Raw genomic sequence first — 21,408 nt, 5'->3', positions numbered from 1 at the left:
TTTAACACTAATACTTCAAATGCATCAGTACCGTCTTATCCATCCAGTTGGAGCATCAGTAGAGGATGGAGGAAGTTGAAAGACCAAATACCTGCACATGAAACTTCAGTATTGCATAATAGATTTCAGCCGGTCGCCCTGTTCACCGGCGGTACGTGCATGCGCAATGTGGGTCTGGTGCATGTGCAATACAGGGCTGGCAAGTGGATTTTGCCACGGTTTGTCGAGCCCTGAAAATAAGTATGTTACATGGGAATCAGCTAGTAGAGCCGCACTAGCTGACAGTTCAATTGAAAACTTACTCCTGTGTGAAATAAACACAGAAACTGATAACTGGAAAAAACTCCTTGAACACATATTGAATGTCATTCTTTTTCTTTCTGAATGGGGATGGCTTTGTTTGGTTCCAGTCAATGTATTGGTGATTCTATAAACAGAAACTTTCTTGATATACTCCTTAGCAAGTATGACCCACTTTTATCAAGCCATTTTAAGCATTTTTGTGAATCACAAGAGAGCGGAAAACACATGCAAGCCCATTATCTGTCTACCAGAATACAAAACAAGTGTAGTGATCTGTGTGGGACAGTTGTGCAAATAACAATTCTTGAAGAGGTACAACATGTGAAGTACTTTTCAATTATTATTGATGCAATTCCAGACTGCTCTCATAAAGAACAGATGACTTTGGTTGTTCAATATGTTAAAATTGCAGGAAGTTCAAAGGTTTCAGTTGAAGGATGATTCATTTTTGTTAGATAATTTCATGAAAAAAACTGGAAAAAGAAATCGCTGCTCATGCATTAGATATTCTGGAAGGCTTCAAATTATATTTTCAAGCCTGCATTGTGCTGAATCATGCAAGGAAGCAATCATATACTTGGGAACAATCCAACAATTGTACAATCTCTTCAGTGACAGTCCTCAAAAGTGGGAAATTCTGAAGCAGCATCTCCCTGTTTCCCTTCACAGCTTGTCAACAACGAGATGGTCAGCTTGAATTGATGGCATTAAGCCAGTTGCACACCATTTGGACTCTGTGAGAAAGGCTTTAAGTGAGTTTGAATCTCTTACTTTCACTTCACGGGTTTGCACTGAGCTTAAATCAATTCAGAAGTATACATCCAAATTTGTATGTATTTTAATCTTGTCCATGTGGATGAAGGTGCTAAAAATGATCTATGAAACTAATCTTGTAATTGAAACATATAATGTTGCAATAGAAGTTGAGAGAGATAACATTAAATGACTTCTTAAAGATATTCAAAAGATTTCTGATCAAGGAGATGCAATTTTTTCTGAGTCCAAATCAGTAGCACAGGATATTGACATTTCATCTGAGTTTTCCACCAATCGCAGCCTAACATCTCATGGCACTATTGAGTCAATTTGTTATTATTGACTCCATCAAATCTGGTGTTACACATTGATTCGAGTCACCGCAATAAATTTTGATCTCGGCCTGTTGACTGTATTTCCTAATATCACAATTGTATTACATATTTTTGCCAGTTTCCCTGCATCAGCGGCTTCAAGTGACTACACATTCAACAAATTAAAACAAGTAAAGAACTATCATCATTCTACAGTGGGACAAGAGCGTATGAATGGGCTCACAATGCTTAAAATTAATAGTGATGTTGCACATAAATTAGATTTTTCTTAAATTATAAATGAGTTTGCACACAACAAAGTCAGAAGAGCATTCCTAAAATAAAGAGGTTTTTTTGCAGCAGGAACTCACAATTAAAGTTATATTTTAATAGACATGCTATTGGTATAATGGCTTAATTGTTGTTAAATAAATGTCTCAAATGTTCATTTTCATATATTCTTTTGGTTTTAATATGACTCTGTGGATGAGAAGTTACATACATTGGAGGCCTGGGGCTGGGCAGGGGCCTCTAAAATCAACATGATAAGAACATAAGAATGGCCGTACTGGGTCAAACCAAAGGTCCATCTAGCCCAGTATCCTGTCTACCAACAGTGGCCAGCACCAGGTGCCCCAGAGAGGGTGGAACGAAGACAATGATCAAGTGATTTGTCTCCTGCCATCCTTCTCCAGCCTCTGACAAACAGAGGCCAAGGACACCATTTTATCCCCTGGCTAATAGCCTTTTATGGACCTAACCTCCATGAATTTATCCAGCTTCTCTTTAAACTCTATTATAGTCCTAGCCTTCACAGCCTCCTCTGGCAAGGAGTTCCACAGGTTGACTACACGCTGTGTGAAGAAGAACTTTCTTTTATTAGTTTTAAACCTGCTACCCATTAATTTCATTTGGTGTCCTCTAGTTCTTCTATTATGGGATCTAATACATAACTTTTCTTTATCAGCCCTCTCCACACCACTCATGATTTTATAGACCTCTATCATATCCCCCCTCAGTCTCCTCTTTTCTAAACAGAAAAGTCCCAGTCTCTTTAACCTCTCCTCATATGGGACCCGTTCCAAACCCCTAATCATTTTAGTTGCCCTTTTCTGAACCCTTTCCAAGGCCAAAATATCTTTTTGGAGGTGAGGAGACCACATCCGTACACAGTATTCAAGATGTGGGCATACCATAGTTTTATACAGGAGCAGTAAGATATTCTGGGTCTTATTTTCTATCCCTTTCCTAATAATTCCTAGCATCCTATTTGCCTTTTTGACCACCACTGCACTCTGTGTGGAAGTTTTCAGAGAACTGTCCATGATAACTCCAAGATCTCTTTCCTGATTTGTCGTAGCCAAATTAGCCCGCATCATACTGTACATGATCTGGGCCTCTGTCATTCTCTGAGAGAGCCTGCCAACACTTCCATTGCTTACTGGGCTCTTAGAAGACATTTGGGCTATGTCTACACTGGCAGCTTCTTGTGGAAGAACAGCCATTTTTCGCAAAAACGCGCATTCTTGTGCAAGTAAATTTATAGTATAGCATTGTAAAACAGGCCTTCTTCTGGAAGAGTTATTCCTCTCCCCACGAGGAATAAGCCGTCTTGCACAAGAGCTCTTCCACAAGAAGGCAGTGTAGACAGGCAACATGAATTTCTTGCAAAAGAAACCCCTGTGATTAAAATGGCCATCAGAGCTTTCTTGCACAAGAGAGCGTCCATACTGCCATAGATGCTCTTGCGCAAAAGTACATCTCTTGCGCAAAAGCACATGCCAGAGTAGACGCGCTCTTGTGGAAGACTTTTTGCACAAGAACTCTTCTGCAAAACAGTTCTTGCACAAGAAGCTGCCAGTGTAGACGTAGCCTTGGGGTAAATTAGAGCTAAATAACATCACAGCACACTGAGAGCCAGGACTGGTGGCTGTAAACAAACTTTATGGAACTGTGGAAAACTTAGCCACACCCATGATATAGGTGGACTCCAGCAAACTGAAATCATGTCAGACCAAGGATGTTGCCAGACTAGAGTGCACCGGACTAGGGAGATTCAACCTGAAGTCTGAAATGCACAGGAACATATAATTGGTGCAGATTCCTTTGCCGTTTTGAGGTAGGTATATAGTGTAAAATTTAATTAGAATATTTGCTTTCTGCTTTGCTACTACATTCAAATCCTTATTTTGCCATTTCCTGAACAAAGAATTGTTGATCTTGTAACTCTGACTCGTTGGAGTATAGCATGTCCAGTGAATATGAGTGTGTGTCTCCATACCAAGTCTTCTGACTTGAAATCCTTAAGAAATATGTTCCAAAACATCAACTTCTCTTTTGGGATGACTCCAAACATACACAATTCCAGCCAAGAAGGAGAGTATTTCAAAAAGTTATGATGTGAAAAGAGACAGCTGTAGTGAAATACCTGGGGTAACTGAGACAGGTATTATCAGGCATTACCTGTAATTATGTACTTTTTCTTGAGATTATGGATACAATAATAATAATAATAACAATTAATAATAAAACGTGGCTGCTGCTTCCTGCTGAAATATTCAGAGATGTTAGAATACATTATAATCACTTGCTAACTTTTGTATTTTGATTCATAGGCATTTCTGGAACTACATGAAGGGGTCCCAAAACAACAAGCAACACAAACAATATTTGGTGAAAACAGCATTAGTGTGTGTCCCATACCCTGGCCAACTCCAGCCCCACACATAGCCCATCCTTTCCCCACCACACACACAGGGATAATCTATGCTGGATGTATCCACAGACTGGTGCTTAGTCCAGAGACATTCCCTTTTGTCCATCATTCAAATTCCCCCCAAGAATCACAGAATCGTAAGAGGTCAGCTAGTCCAGTCCCCTGCACTCAATTAATTAAAATGTAATTAGAATTAGAACTAAGATTTCCTTTCACAGAAGGTCTGCAGAGTGGCTTTTCTATAAGCAAAACCAATCTCAATGATACCAATATAACCGAGAGCAGAATTTGGGCCCACATGCTTTGGAATAAGAAGCCACATGGTACTGCTGCTCAGCAAAAGCTGTTAGGTGGCACCCATATCTGGCTTTGGCCCTTTCATTGTAAAGCCCATGGAAAGGCATTTAGAGTCAGCTTATTTGTTAATCCTGTTAGAATTCAGTTATTAACACAAGTTGCTAGTGTTGGGATTGTATTCCGCACTGGGCCATATTCATTACAGTGTATTACAAATTTAATTCGCTTTCATTTTTAAAATATCTCAGGTTTTTATTTTCAATCAGTATGTGTGCATAGGAAGGTGCTTGGCGCCTCCTGTTTTCATATGTTCTGCACCAGGCTAGTTACCATTGCAGTGTCTGACCCACAGGAGCATAGGGACTGTTCCCTACATTTACCCTAAATCACTCCCAAAAGGATTTAGGAGGCAGAGTGATAGTCCCAGTCAACATGGAAGTGGTTCAGCCTGCAAAACCATTTTGTGCCCCCAGAAGTCTCATGGAAAGATCATGTTCCCTTAAAGAGCTTACTCAATGCAGAGCCTCAAAGGGAAACCAAATATCCTTGAATTTTAAAAGTAAGGAGTGTGTCCTAGCACACCAAAATCACCAGCAACCTGGGACAAAGAACCATGAGAAAGGCATGGATGGTATTGCATTTGTACACGCAAAGATCTCCTCAGTGAACACAAACAAGCATTATCCAAACACTGAACTGTTCTATGAGTGTGGAGTTTGGAGAGTCCTTTGAAAGTTTAGGCCAGGATCATGAAAAATATTCAGGCACCTAACTCCCAATGATTTAAATAGGAGTTAGGTATCTAAATATCACTGAGGATCTGAGCTTTCGTTTACAGTGTTTTGGATCACGACACACCATACTGAAAGTTTTGCCAGAAATGAGCAATGAATGTTTTTGAAATAGTATTTATTTAATGACTTCTTAAAATGTACACATTGCAAGGTCTCTAGCTCATGTACAAAACAGAACAAACAGCTTTACCTTGAGAAATATCTTATTTTTAATTCTTTGAACTCTCTAAACGAGGCATACACAAACATTTAAGGAGACCCCCAATGTTAAATAAATTTAACAAAGTATCTAGAAACTATTGTTGTAAATGATGTTATCTCTGCCCTTTCACTCATGTCCTAGTATTCACTTTGGATATTCATCTATAATACTTGCAGAGCTAAGGTTTTGAAGTTCAGCATTACATGAAACCTTTGTTTCCCATCCCCCACCTGAACACAGAATGCTGTTTTGTAAAAGTTTTACCCCACCTTTTCTCCATTGCGGACGATGACTGTTGGGCACATCCCACTTCATGCAATAGGTTCCGTTTAGGATGCAAGCTGTAGATGGAGTAGGAAGCAAAGACATTTCCGGGCCAGGAAGGAAGGAAACGAGGGAAGCCTGGAGTAACTGAAGCCATCAGAGCTTTAGTATGTGGACAGAATGCCATAGAGGAAACAGACGGCAAGATCAGTTAAAGAATCTCTGCACACAGTGGGAGTAGCACTGGCAATGGGATCCAATGAGGAATTGTTAGGGAAGGAAATGGAATGGGAAGGACATCAGAACCCCTGTGTACAGAGCTTTTTTTTTTTTTTTTTTCAATATCTACTCTCCAGCATGGTGGGAGAATGGAAAACAGTACAAATACAGAAGATGAGTAAAGAGTGGGCTCTATCTGCTGGTAGGTTTTCATTTTGTTAATCTTTATCACTAATTATTGATGGGACCACTGTACTGGATTTCCAGGAGTCATGTAGGAGTAAGCAAATGGATAGGGTCCTGACAATGTTTTTGAGTACAGGTAGCATATATAATTTATCAAATATTGCCTTTTCCTGGGCAGCCTTTTCCCTCAAAGACAAGAAAATTATTAAGTGATGCGTGTATATGTTGGACCAGTGGGTGAAGGGGTTGTCTTCTACATGACTCAAGAGGTATCCCCCTAAAAATATCCTCACCAACAGGAGAGCTCCTCCTCTCAGGAAATTCCCATTATGGCATTCAATCTTTGGAGCATTTTTGTCTACAGGCTCTTTTTATCTCAGTGGATGAAAGAAACAAAATATTTTGGCAGTGTGTTGGAAATATGAACAAGATAAAAAAGGAGTCTTGTTTACTGTGATAATACACCAAAAAGGTGCTTTTTGATCTTCCTATTTTATCAGTGATTGATGCCATTTCTTGGATCGCACTGAAACAAACAGAACAATAAACAGTACTTGAAGCTCATTAAACACCAAGGCAAAGATCAGATGTCTGATCCACTGCAAAAATTGTTTATTTCAAGCAACGTATAAGCCTGTTTTTCTTAAGAGTTTCAGAGACTTAAGAACCCTTTAGGAAAATAAGGTTTAGGATAGAGAAGCATGATTGATCCTTAGTTCACCGGGAATTTGGGCTAATTAAAGGTTGATTAACTGGGATTTATATAAACACCAAAACAATGTTGCTATGATACAGTAGCATAAGCAATGACTCAGAGAGAAACTTTCTCTGTTTTAATTAAAATAATATGCCTATTTAACCAATGTTGTTCTTCCTTTGGGTTTCAATATGTTTTGGCTGTTGTTGGCATCGATGACCAGAGAATGAGAAGAAAGGATAACAAAGGGTCCTGTTCCTATCATTTCTGAAGATCTGCACAACAGCATACCTGAGCATCCCAGCCTGCAGTGAGTCACATAAACAGCTACTGAGTGGGAGAGATCACAAGCCCTGCCCTGCTCCACAACTTGCAAGCAGCCCACTGGCCTTGAGTGAAGTGCAAGGTGGTGACTCCATCTCCAGAAAGAGTTTTGCTGACTGGAGTGGTATACTTCAATCTAAGGGTGTGAAATCCACATGGCCATGCCCTGACTTCAAAATCATGTCACTCCTCCTTGGAATCAGAGGTAGTCCTTCTCAGGAGGGACATTTTTAACAGTGCATGTGGTGAATGAACAATGTCAGTACAAATTCTAGTTTAATTCATAAATGAGTAACTAGTAAATAATACAAATACACAGCTGGGAGGGGCCTCAAAAGGTCATCTAGCTCAACTACTACACTGAGGTGGCATGAAATAAACACAGAATACTTCCAACAGGTGTTTGTCCCATCTCTTTGATAAACCTTCAATGATAGGGATTCCACAAATCCCTTGTAAACCTATTCCAGAGCTTTACTGGCATAATAGTTAGAAAGCTTTTCCTAATATCACTGTAAATCTCCTTTGCTGCCGATAAAGTCCATTGTTACTTGTCTTGCATACAGTGGGCATGGAGAATCACTGATCAGTCCTCTTTATAAAAGCCCTTGACATTTGACAGTTGTTTTCATCTCCACCCTCTGTCTTTTTTCAAGATGCAACATGCCCAGTGTGTTTAACCTTTGTTCAGAGATTAGATTTTCTAAACTTTTATTATTTTTTGTTGCTCTGCTTTGTACTCTTTCCAATAGCCTCCTCTTCCCTGAAGTGTGGCAGCCAGAATTGAAGACAGTACTCCACCTGAGGCCTCATCAGTGCCAAGCAGGACAGGACAATTATCTCTGAGGTCTTACATATAACACTCCTGTTAACACACGACAGACCATTAGCCTTTTAGAGAACTGCATCACATTGTTGGCTCATACTCAGATTGTGTCACACAATAATCCTAAATTCCGTGTCAGCAGTACTACCACCTACCCAGTTATCCCCCATGTTATAGGTATGCATTTTTCTTTCCTTAGCACTTTGCACTTATCTTTATTTCATTCCCTGTTGTCGATTTCAGACCAATTATCTAATTTGTCTAGGTCATTTTGAATTCTCACATTGTCCTCCAAAGTGTCTGCAACACCTTCCCCCCACGTGATGACATCAGCAGATTCTTTAAGCAGACTCTCCAGTCCATTATCCAAGTCAATAATGAAAATATTGAATAGTTCTGGACCCAGGGCTTACCACTGCAAGATCCCACAAGATACATCCTCGGCTTGACAGAGAACCAATAATTCCTACTCTCTGAGTATGGTCTTTCAAGTAGGTGTGTGTCCACTTCGTAGTAATTTAATCTGTGCCATATTGTCCTAGTTCACTTACGAAAATGTCTTGAGGCACTGTGTCTAAACCTAAATAAATACTAAGTCTAAGGCCTCGTCCCTAGAAAATTACCTCAGTTGGTCAGCAGTGTGAAAAGTCCACATCCTGTGCAGTGTAGTTAAGCCAACCTAAATCCTCGAACTGACGGTGCTACTGCCTCTCAGCATAGATGCTGGAACTAGGACTGATAGGGGGTGTAGCAGAACCCCCTGGCTTGAAGTGGTTTTCACCATACACAGAGTGTACAGTTTGTTTCAATGGCTCTCAGCACCCCCACTATACAAATTGTTTCAGTACCCTTGTATGTCAGGGAGGTGTATTACCTACACTGATGAGAGAACTCCTCTCATTGACATAGACAGTGTCTACACTGAAGAGCTACAGCAGTGCATGCAGCTATATTTCTGTAGAGGTGTAAAGTGCAGATAAGCCTTTACTAAAAGTCAAGAAAGGAAGGAAATTAGGTTGGCTTGGCATGATTTGTTCATGACAATTCCATGCTGGCTATTCCTGATAATCATTTTATCTTTTAGGTGCATTCAAATTGATTGTTTAATAATCTGTTCCAATATCTTGACAGGTAGTGAAGTTAGGCTGATGGGTCCATAATTCCCTACATCCTCTATGTTCCCTTTTTAAAAGATAGGTCTATGTTTTCCCTTCTCCATTCTTCCAGGACCTCAGGGTACATCTAAACTGAGGGCTAACATCAAATTAAGACACACAACTTCAGTTACGTTAATTGCAAAGCTGAAATCGAAGTAGCTAAACTCAGCTTTTGGTCCTGTCTACATGGCAGAAAGTCAAAGGAAGAACACTCTTCCTTCAACTTCCCTTACTCCTCCTGAAATGAGGGTTACGGAAATCAGAATAAGAAGCCCATTATTTCGAAATAACAGGCTTGATGTGTGGACTTACACCCTGTTATTTCAAAATAATGCCGCAGTTTAGATGTGCCCAAAGAGAATTGCTACCTGTTCCAAAGGAAACTAGGATGAATTTCATCAAGGCCTGCTGACTTGAAAACATCAAACTTACTTAAATAGTCTTTAACCTATTCCTTCCCTCTTTTTAATATTGTGTTGAGTATCCTGTGACCATTAACTTTTTCAGTGAAAACTGAAGCAAAAATAAGCATTCAACACCTTCTTGATGTCATTGGTTATTAGTTCTCCTTCCTCACTAAGTAGCTCTATATTTTCCTTCATTTGTCATCTAATGCATTTAAAGAATCTCTTTTTTTATGTCCCCTTTATGTAACTCAGCTTTGTGCCTTGACCTTTCTGATTCTGTCCCTACATACTTATGCTATTCATTTGTACACCTCCTTAGTAACTCGTCCATGTTTCCACATATTGTAGGATTCCTTTTTGATTTACAGATCAGCTCCTAATGCTGCCATATCAGCCTCCTAATGTTTTCCTTTAGTTTTTTGGATTTGTTAAAGTCTTTTTTTTAATTTTCTGTACTCTATATTTTGTTGCTCTCCCTTCCTTTTTCTTAGAATCATGAGATCTATAATTTCATGATCACATTCACCCAAATTACCTTCAGATTAGCATGCCTCCCTTCTAGTCTGAATCAAGTCTAAAATGGCTGTCCCCTTGGTTACCGCCTCCACTTTCTGACACAAAACACTGTCTATTAAATGTTTGGAATGTGTTGGTGACATTATATTTTGACATATTCCTTTTCTAACTGATGTCTGGTTAAGGTTTCACATTACTACCAGGTCTATTCTTGAAATTTCTGTTATTTGTTCTAGAAATACCCCAGCCACCTCCTTTTTCTGATTTAATGGTCTATAGTAGAGCTTTACCATTATATAACACCTACTTTCCCCCCTTTTGTCTTTACGTAGAAATTTTCAATTAGCCTGCCTCTCACCTCCTGCTGGACCTCAGAATAAGATGTGTTATAGATCAAGAATATATTACAGTAAAAGCTGTGTTATCCAGCAATCAGTTAACCAGTTACCCGGAATTCCTGAGACCTCCCCATACAAATCTTTGGTCTATTAACCAAGGCTAGTATACTGCTCAGCACATTGTGCAACTGCACACTCTGCATTCTACTGCAAAAGAGGCAGAAGACAAAGAAACAAGCTTCAAATCCAAGATTTATTTAAAAAAGCAGCTTCCAGGCTGTGTCATAAAGTCATTACAAATTCAGACCAATCTCCTAAATCTTCTACATCTATAATGATAACTTATGTTGATAACAATGACCCTGAGGCACTTCAAGATCCTAAAGTGCTTTACGAGTCATCAAAGAAAGATTACGTTAAGTTCAGTATAGTTTTAGTGTTGTGTATTTTTAGTGATTGGGGTGTACACCATGGCTGCATCTAGACTGGCATGATTTTACGGAAATACTTTTAACAGAAAAGTTTTTCTGTTAAAAGTATTTCCGCAAAAGCGCGTCTAGATTGGCATGGATGCTTTTGCGCAAAAAGTGCAATTTTTTTTGAGACACAATTTTGTGCAAGAAAGCCCTGATTGCCATTTTAGCCATTGGAGCTTTTTTGCGCAAAACAGTTCTTCCCTGTCTACACTGGCCCTCTTGAGCAAGTATTCTTGTGCAAGAGGGCTTTTTCTTGAGCAGGAGCGTGAAAGTATTTGCGCAAGAAGCACTGATTTTGTACATTACAAAGTCAGTGCTCTTGCACAAATTCAAGCGGCCAGTGTAGACAGCTGGCAAGTTTTTGCGCAAAAGCAGCTGCTTTTGCGCAAAATCTTGCCAGTCTAGATGCACCCCATGTGTATAAAATGATGATAACCTACTGCATAGAAAACATTACCTGTATACACTTAAGTTCTTCAGAAAACCCAAACACTCTGCAGTGCAGTGCACACCACTAGGCTACGTCTACACTGGCCCCTTCTCCGGAAGAGGCATGCTAATTTCGAACTTTGGAATAGGGAAATCTGCGGGGGATTTAAATATCCCCCGCGGGATTTAAATAAACATGGCCGCCGCTTTTTTCCCGGCTTGGGGAAAAGCCGGAAAAGAGCGTCTAGACTGGCGCGATCCTCCGGAATAAAGCCCTTTTCCGGAGGATCTCTTATTCCTACTTTCAAGAGATCCTACTTTCAAGTAGGAATAAGAGATCCTCTGGAAAAGGGCTTTATTCCGGAGGATCGCGCCAGTCTAGACGCTCTTTTCCGGCTTTTCCCCAAGCCGGGAAAAAAGCGGCGGCCATGTTTAATTAAATCCCGTGGGGGATATTTAAATCCCCCGCGGATTTCCCTATTCCAAAGTTCGAAATTAGCATGCCTCTTCCGGAGAAGGGGCCAGTGTAGACGTAGCCCTAGAGTGTGTCTAGACTGCACCCCTCTGTCAGCAGAAGGATGTAAATGAAGCACTTAAAAAGTGCAAATGAAGTGCCTGTATACTATTTTATATTTTATTCATTTTATTGTATGCTAGTGCTTTGAACATTAGTATTCCATCGGGAACATACAACTCTCAGTTAACCAGCATATTTGATTAACTGAAACTCCCTCCCTCCATTTACCCAACATGCTGGATAACATAGCTTTTACTATACACACCTCTTCTTTTCCCTGCCTGTCTTCCTGAACAAGCTATACCCTCCTACACCAATATTACAGTCAGGAGATTTATCCCACCAAATCTTTGTAATACCAGTTAAGTCACCAGTTTAGCTCATGTATTTGTACTTCCAGTTTGTTCCCCATACTTCTTGCACTTGTGCATAGACATCTGCATTTGAGCAGATTCTCCCACTGATTTTTCTCTTGTTGTTCCTTTGACCTCACTGGAATTTTCCATGTCCTCTCCAATATTTAGCACTCTCTTCGGGTCACTGTTTTTATGCTTACCTGTGGATTTTTATCATCTGCCCCTCATTGATCCTAGTTGAAAACAGTCCTCATTAGGTTGGTGAGTCAGTATGTAAAGATGCTCCCCTCTTTCTTGGTGAGATGGACACCATCTCTTCTAAGCTGTCCTCCTTCCTGGATCAGGATCTGGCCTACCGAGATGAGTGTTTGGACTTGGTTTGTTTGGCTGGTTGTTTGGTAGAGGGAACAAGAGTTTAAAGTTCTTCCTTATCGTTTGCAACCCATATATCATACCATTGTGCTGAGTTAATAAAAGTGAACTAGAAAGTTTCACCAGCTAAAAACACACCAGTTTAGTTCTTTTTTTTTCTATTATTTCCTCCCCCCACCCCACACACACTCTAATAATGGAATCTCTAATGCAACGCCATTCTTGTAATGACAACTCCCCATCCATTCCACCGATGAAACTTCTCACTATTACAATGAAAACATGGCAGAAAGCTAATTAGAAATAGTAAAGCTTTTTAATTGAAGAGCACCTGGCCATTAGAGTATTTTCAATTTCCAGCAGCATCCCGGGTGGCATTGTTGTAGAAAGGCATAACTGAAAAGAAACGGAGAGACTAATTGGAACAATTAATTGAAACAACACACAGTTAATTTCAATTATGGCAATGCTGATGACTCTCCTATCCCTTGCTGTAGGGACCTGTTGCCTGGGAATTCTATCCCCATGGAATGCTTCAGCTAGAGCTGCATAGGGCCCTGAGAAAGCACTTGTTATTCTTTATTATTTTATTACCTTAGTGCCTAGAAACCCTAGTCCTGGCCCCGGACTCCACTGTGTTAGGTACTGTACAAACACAGGACAAAAAGACAATTCCTGCCCCGAAGACCTTATTGACAGAGGGTGTGTCTAGACTACAGGGTTTTGTCAACAAAAGTGGACTTTTATCGACAAAGCTAAACCTGCGTCTACACTACCGCTGAGTTCTGTCGACATAACGTCGACAGAACTCAGCAGTTTTGTCGACACTGGTAAACCTCATTTTACAAGGAATAATGCCTTTTGTCGACAGAGTTCTGTCAACAGAAGGCATTATTGCATCTAAACTGTCCTTTGCATCTACACTGCCATGTTGACAAAGCAGCTTGCTTTGTCGACAGAACTGAATGTAGTCTAGACGCTCTTCGTCGACAGAACTGAATGTAGTCTAGACGCTCTTTGTCGACAGAAGCTTTGTCGACAGTATCTGTCGACAAAACTTCTGTCGACAAAAGTCTGTAGTCTAGACGTACCCTAAGTAGGGCATCTGCATGACTTAAAGCACTTGAGTAGTCTCATCCCTATTCAACAAAGATAAAAGTTAAGTTTGTGCTTAAGCACTTAAATGGATTGGGCCTAAATGAGGGAGATGTGAGCACCAAGTACCTTCCTAAAGTCCCTACTAAATATGCAACTCTCTCAGCTACTCACCAAATCCTGGCAATATCTCTTAAAGCCTGTTTGGTGCAGGTAGCAACATGTACTTTGATTTTTTATTAGCTATATTCAGGGCAGTAGAAATTCTGTTGTCATAGGCTAAGATCACATGAGTTGGGCTGGCTCATCACATCACTCATCACAATGCTAGTCCCTGCAGCTTCTCTCACAGCAACTTGCATGTGTCTGCTGGTCATTTTTAGGACAATTATTCCCCTTTTCTATGTGATCAAAGGTGAAATCCTGGCCCTATTGAATTTGATAGCAAAGCTCCCATTGAGCTTTTGGGGGCCAGGATTTCACCCTATGTCTTTCAGCCCATGCATAAATATTTCTGAACAAACCTTTATTCACCCAAAAGTCACGTACACTGCCATTGGAGAACTACATTTAAGTTATGTGCATTTACTTTCAAATTTCATAGATCTGGGCTGAATTTAGCGCCAAGATTTTCATCTTGCCATAGTCTGACATCAGGAAAACTTTGATTTTCATACTAGTATTCACTTTATAGACCATAATGGCTCCAAAGTCTGCTAGTGGAGAGTATATTCATTGCCCCTTCAGTGACTCAGAGACATGAGTAAATTATAATTTTATGTTGCTGAATGATCCAGTTTGGTATACTTCACTAAAGGGTTGAGTAGAGAGTCACATGTATTCATAGCATGCACCCGTATTTTATCTTGCTTTGTCATGCACTGTGCTTAGTGCAGCTAGTGACAGAAACTATTATTACTCACCTGCAATGAGAGCTCTGAATTTCTCACCTGAATGACTCTGGTAATTCTCACCTGAATTACTCTCCCTCTTTTTTGGTGTCAGCTACTTTGACAGCTTCTGGATCCCTGAGACATGGTGAAAAGAGAGAACTGGCATAAGAAAAAAAATACCAAGAATTCAAGCTCCATGTAATAAACAGTACTGATAGAATCTTAAATGTACATAGCATCCTTTACCCTAAAACAGTGTTTCTCAGAGTGGTCCACAGATCCACTCTGAGAAGGCTGCTCCTGGGCCACTCCAGTTTGTTTACTTGCCGGCTACACAGCCATGGAGCCTTGCAGCTCCCATTGGATGTAGTATGCCGTTTGCAGTCAATGGGCACTGTAGGAAGCAGCGGCCTGGGTCATGCTACTTCCCACGGCTCCCTCTGGCTGTAAACAGCAAACTAATGGAGTCACAAGGCTCTGGGGCGGTGGAGCCAGTAAGTAAACAAGCTGGAGTGGTCGAGTAGCAGCTTTCTCAGGGTGGGTTCATGGACCAATCTGAGAAACATTGGTGTAAAAATAACAAGCATGAACCAAGTGTCAGCCTAATGCATTAGTGCCACCAGAGACTGCAAAAGTAACCAGAAGATGTGAATGTATATAATGTGAAGGAATTCAGATAGGTCACTAGGTACATGACTCCTTCTCAGGACATGAAACATCAGCTTGAGTGGCAGCATGCATCAGTTCTATTCCCAGAGAAGTGCATATACAAACATGTGGACAACACCCTTTAAGTCTTAGAATCCTACCAGACATATTCTCTCTCAGTCCCTGTGGTAGATGACCTTTGGAGCAGCCTCTTTGTAGGTTTTGATGAGAGTCAGAAATGGGATGGATACTTTTACCCTAATTCTCTCCCAACATACATGGATTTTCAAGCAAACTGACAGAATGTGAACAGGGTGGAAGCACTACATCACTACGAGGAAGTCACCATTGGGACAGAGAAAGGCAGATAGGTGGACATCCAATGCCCACCAAGACAAGCGGACAATAAGTAGAAAGTGAACTTCTTGAACAAGGATATGAGGATAAGCTACTGCTTTTACTAAGAATACCTTGGATTTTTAATGTCCAAGAAGACAGCAAGTAAAAATCTGTTTTATAACATCCCTTCCAAAAGATTCAACAAAGTAAACTTTGTGATTCTATCACCTTGAGAGAATGAAAGATTATGGAACATTCAAATCTGGAGTTTCTTTAAATGCAAGTATTTCAAACTTGATGCTTAGGTCACTAAGCCAATCTCCTGACTAATTGTGGGTTCCTTGTAGCAAGATGGTCACCATATTGCCAGTCCAAAGTAACGAAAACAGTGTTTGCTTTCACTCCTCTGTTTTCTAGTTTAGTAATCATTCTACATTTTTGTAGTGTTTCCTTGCCCTGGTATATTTTCATTATTCAAACCATCCACAACTGGGGAAAATTATCTATTGAATACATTCTCTTTATTACTTTCCCTAAATCTTGAACAGTTAAAAACTAATATGGAGTCAACTTAGAAAAAAGGGATCATGAATTAAAAACAATTGATATGCTCTGTATTTTTCCTGTGTGAAGATGAGAGGTGGGTAGATTGCATGGAATTCTTAAGCACAAAAATAATGTATTTTATATTTGTCTATTAAAATAGTCATAATTATTTTAGTTATGAAGCTCAATCTAATTGCCAGAGATGGTGGACCATTTAGCACCTCCTGTTAGAACATCTAATGTGATATTTTGATGGAAAGACAAACTTTAACTCAGCTTGAATTAGGCTCCTTATTTAGTGAGGTATTTTCTATTCCTATGTGGATACTAAAGAATAGTAATAAAGCTACTTTGGCTTATTTCTCCTTTCCAGGGAATTAAGCTGTCTCACCCATCCAGAGATAAAACCAAATTGTAATATCTAACTTGTTTGTGCAAGCTAAAATGATGATGAGGGTGATAAAAATCCTTTGCTTCACATAATTAATTGTGAAAATTAATTAATATTTCCTCCTACATACACATATTGCCCAATTAACTAGATGCATTTTGGCAGGCCAATATGGTTAGAACAGCCATTGAGCATTGCTGAATGCTGGGCCCTAGATTTGAACCAATATTCTAATGTGGAACATCAAATCAGGCATCATTGAGTGACATGCCTACATACAGGCTAGTAACATTATATCATACATGCTTATTCTAAATAGTTATTTTCCAAGCTTTCTTTGATGTTGTGCATTCTTTGAGTTTATTTACAGGTGCCTTTTCCTGCCTTGCAGTCATGACAACCAGGCTTCCTCCAGACTGCATCCCTCTGCAAACAGAGGGATGCAAATAAAGCGCTTCGAAAATGCAAATGAGACTGGGATTTAAATATCCTGGGCTTCATTTGCATATTCACATTCGGGCTCTGGCTGAGCACACATCCTTTCGAAAGTTAAAGTAAAGTCTAGCTTCAGCTCTTCTGACAGTGGAGAGCTTTTTCGGCAGATTCTATACTCCTCATCCTATACAGCGCCCGAACGTGAGTATGCAAATGAAGCCCGGGATATTTAAATCCTGGGCTCATTTGCACTTTTGAAGTGCTTGATTTGCATCCCTCTGTCGGCAGAGGGATGCAGTCTGAAGGTATCCCCAGTGATCTCTGGAGTTCTGCGTATATTTACTACCTCATCATCATTCACGATGGCCTTTCATAACTCACATTAATCTTAATAAAAATGTTCAACCAGCAGAGAACGTCAGCATTTTGGACTTTAGTCATTTTGTCCTAATAGAATATGCAGGCTAGACATAATTTCAGTGCTGATTTGTTTGTGTAGGAAACATAACCTGCACTTTAGGTTGGCACAAAATATTTTCTGATTAATCTATACTGGGACAAAATGTTGTGATAAAAACACTTCAATTTAAAAAAGTCTTCTGCCTTCTCCTTTCTGATTTTTCAATAGAGTTTGATACTAGAATTAACGTTTACTGTTTGTGGTAATAACTTTCTATGTCTATTTACAAATAAAAGTTTACCTTGATAATGAACTCACTATTGGTCAGTATGCACTTCAAGGCAGTCCATATTTCAGGTGTTGATCAAATGCCTAATTGCTAAGTTAATTAGTATTGTAGTTGCTATGGGGAATTATTAATATGCCTCCCATTCTACTCCTCTTCTTTTGGGGCATTTTATTTCTTCTCAGCCCTTGTCTACCTTTACCTGCACTGTCGATCTACTTCAGTTATGCAAATACTTCAGCTACGCTAGCTACTCTTCTCATCTTAGTGGAGTACCAGCATTGACAGGAGTACTCTCGGAGATTGATATATCATGTCTACAGTAGACATGATAAATTGACAGGCAGTGGAACGATTGCTGCAGCATCAATCCAGCACCTAGTATAGACAAGGCCTCCGTGAGACCTTACTCTTCTTCACTCCAAGACCTCTTTACACTGCTGTGGAATCATAAATGTATCTTAAAATGGGTGTAAATGTAATTTAATTAACTTTAACTGTAATGTACACTTCCTTTACACTGCCACAGTGGTTCATGTATGTCTACATGACAAAGAAAAATCCGCAGCACCGAGTCTCAGAGTCAGGGCTCCAGCCTGAGCAAGCATATCTACATTGCTATTTTTAGCCCCACAGCCCGAGCTGCATGAGTGAGGCCCTACCAAATTCTCAGCACATTTTGGTCAATTTCACAGTCATAGGATTTAAAAAACAATAAATGTCAGGATTTCAGTTATTTCAGTCTGAAATATCATTGTGTTGCAATTATAGGGGCCCAGATCCAAAAAGGAGTTGTAAAGAGGGGGCTGCAGTGGGGGGAAGAGGCTGCAATATTGCTACCCTTACTTCTGTGCTGTTGCTTGTAGGAGGCTCAGACTTCAGAGCTGGGCAGCTGGAGAATGGTGACTGCTGGCTGGGAACCCAGCTCTGAAGGCAGAACCACCGCCAGCAGCAACCCAGAAGTAAGTATGGCATAGTATGGTATTGCCACCCTTACTTCTGTGCTGCTGATGGTGAGATGCTGCCTTCAACCTGGGCACCTAGCCAACAGCTGCTTTTCTCCAGCCACCCAGCTCTAAAGGATGTGCAAAAGTAAGGGTGGCAATACCACACTCCCCATGCAACTACCTTTTGAGTCAGAACCCCCGATTTGAGAAATTCTGGTCTCTGCTATGAAATCTGTATAGCATAGGGTAAAAGCACACAAAAGACCAGATTTCACAATCTGTGATGCATTTTTCATGGCTGTGAATTTAGTGGGCCGGACACACATCAACCCAAGTCAGTTGACCTAGACTCTGAGACTTTGCGACACAGATTTTTCTTTGCAGTGGAGACTTAACCTTAATGTAAATGAAAATCAGGCCCATGCATTTCTTTGTATATGGTCATGTCGTGGGTTGTTGGAGTCAAACAGATTTGCTACTTGAGACAAATCAATATCCATATACACAATTATGCTTTTTTGCTTCTCTGTTTCATAAATATACATGATGATAGATTGAGAATTGTAGAACTTCAAACCTAGTTAGAAAAAGAGCCTGATGTGGATTCTTGGGCATTCTGCTGATGCTACTATGTGTTGCAAATGTCATTCCCTTTTGAATTTATACAGAACTTGATCCATTTATGTTCCCACTGACATGAATGGCAGCTTTAATATGTGCTTTTTCCATTTTAATCATTAGTCAATTTACAAAAAAAATATAGCTAAAGTCTCCACAAATTCTAGCTTTGCTTCATCTTCTACTTCTCAAGGAGTTTTTTTATTGAACTAAATTCTAGCACATTAATTGTAATAGTAATTGTAACAGTATATGGTGCCTGGTTGGCATATCACTTTGCATACCCATGAACTATGTTAACTGATTTTGACATACAATCCCTTTTTCCTAGGAGCAAAATGCAGCTGACCGATATTTCTCATACTTGGTCTTCTGCCAAAGGAATCTGGGTGTGGGTGGGAAGTCTACGGATTATAAGAAAAGGCATTCATGAGATATGAGCGTTAGGAAAGTTAGAGAATTTTGACTGACGTTAAATGCTTCTAACTTTTTTTTAGAATGTCATGTCAAAATGAATTGGTCAACTTCAAGTTTAGTTTTTTCAGGTATTTTGAGAGATGACTTACATTCTCTGCTGAGCACATTTTAGAAAAGTGGAGATGGGTAATTTTAAAAAATCTTTGACAATCTATGACTGTCCTATGGAGTACATGGAAGATGAGAAGAATTTTAAACATGCATTACCATACTTTCTAGTATATATTTTAACACTTTATTGTTAATCTAGCATTCTTGGTGTTCAAGACTAAGGGTATTTTTATTATTTATATTTTTTTATGTATGATTGAAAACCTCCCTGTCTCTCTACTTCCCAGCTCAGCTGATAAGGTCTTATTCTTCAACATCTGTGCAGACATTTGTGCTTGTGCAAACTGAGAGAGCAACATATGTTGAAAGCATCTCCTGTGCACGGAACTTACATGCGTACAGAAGATGCAAGGCAGTGATAAACAAGGGCCATTGTTTTTATAGGCTGGTACAAACCTGTAGCATCTGTTTGATACAGTATCTTACAGTTCTTATGATCTTGTGTTTTTCTTGACACTCCTATGATAATATCTTTGTTCTTGAGTGCAAAGTATATTTATCAGATACCTGTCAGGTATATCCTCATGATATTCAAAAACCTTTCCACTGGATTTATGGATCCACACTATACATATAGTATTATCAAGGCTACAATTTAGTCATGGATATTTTTAGTAAAAGTTTAGTAAAAGTAGATCAAGGGCAATAAACAAAAAAGTCACAGACTGACCTGTCCAGGGCTTTAAGTAAAACATAAAACTAAATCTTAGGTTCTGGGGTAGGTCACTCTCATAGGTACTGCTGCTCTTGGCTGGGACTGGGAGAGGTTTGGGGTCCTGCTTCTGCAGAGAGTGGGCAGTGTCCTGGGCCCCACCACTGCTAAAGGCGGGGGTGGGAGGGTGTTGCCCCAAGATCCCACTGCTGCCACTCCACTTGAGGGTGAGGTAGGACCCTGCTGTCACTGCTGCTGCTCCAGGGCTCTGACACTGCCTCTCCAGGTGGGGGCAGTCCAGGCCACCACTGCTGCTCCTGGATCCCAGCTACTAGGCAGCCTGGTACCTAGCTGCTCAGGTGGCCCTATGCACAGCACACAGGCCACTGCAGAACTCACAGAAATTCCCAAGGGTATGTCTAGATTGCATCCCTCTGTCGGCAGAGGGATGCAGATTAGGCTGGTCGACATTGCAAATGAGGCAGAGATTTAAATATCCCGTGCCTTATTTGCATAAAAATGGCCACCCCGTTTTGCCAACTCAGCACTTTGTCGGCAAAAGGTGGCAGTCTAGAGAGGGATCTGTCGAGAAAGAAAGCCTTTTTCGATAGATCCCTTATGCCTCCTGCAAGGAGGTTTACAGGATCTGTCGAAAAAGGCTTTCTTTCTCGACAGATCCCCCTCTAGACTGCCACTTTTTGCAGACAAAGTGCTGAGTCGGCAAAACGCGGTGGCCATTTTTATGCAAATTAGACACAGGATATTTAAATTCCTGCCTCATTTGCAATGTCGATCTGCCTAGTCTGCATCCTTTTGCCGACAGAGGGATGCAGTCTAGACATACCCCAAAAGTCATAGAACCCATGCCTTCTGTGAATGACTCACAGCCTTAACTCTACAGTGCCAGTACAATATTAAGAGATGCTTACTTTTTTAACATGATGCTGATTATTTTTAATTGAGTTGGAAAGTGTGACAAACTAGATGTACTAAGCAAAAGCTCCTTTAAAGAGATGCCTGTACTAATGTCTCCTTAAACAACTGGAACAATTCTACTGGCACAATAAATGTACTTAAGCATTTGAATGGACACAATGAAATTAG

The 21,408-nt window shown here is 40.2% G+C and overlaps 1 long non-coding RNA gene across 9 annotated transcripts in view; it reads right to left on the bottom strand.

Moving 5' to 3' along the window:
- The window catches only part of LOC112546919 (uncharacterized), a 55,753-nt gene that overhangs the window by 11,816 nt on the left and 22,529 nt on the right, over positions 1–21,408 (bottom strand). For 5 of the 9 annotated variants that reach the window (XR_012904652.1, XR_012904651.1, XR_012904653.1 and 2 more), the window contains 4 exons: positions 14,536–14,589; positions 12,798–12,862; positions 12,295–12,481; positions 5,279–7,937 (listed from right to left, as the gene is read on the bottom strand). This is a non-coding gene — a long non-coding RNA (uncharacterized LOC112546919). Of the gene's footprint in view, positions 1–5,278; positions 7,938–12,294; positions 12,482–12,797; positions 12,863–14,484; positions 14,590–21,408 lie in introns of those variants that run through there. The other 4 variants (XR_012904656.1, XR_012904657.1, XR_012904659.1 and 1 more) reach the window with 3 other exon arrangements.

Source organism: Pelodiscus sinensis, chromosome 6 (assembly GCF_049634645.1).
Source record: "Pelodiscus sinensis isolate JC-2024 chromosome 6, ASM4963464v1, whole genome shotgun sequence".
Lineage (NCBI taxonomy): Eukaryota > Metazoa > Chordata > Testudines > Trionychidae > Pelodiscus > Pelodiscus sinensis.
Note: the sequence above shows the minus strand (reverse complement) of the source record. Positions and strands in the feature narration are given on the sequence as shown.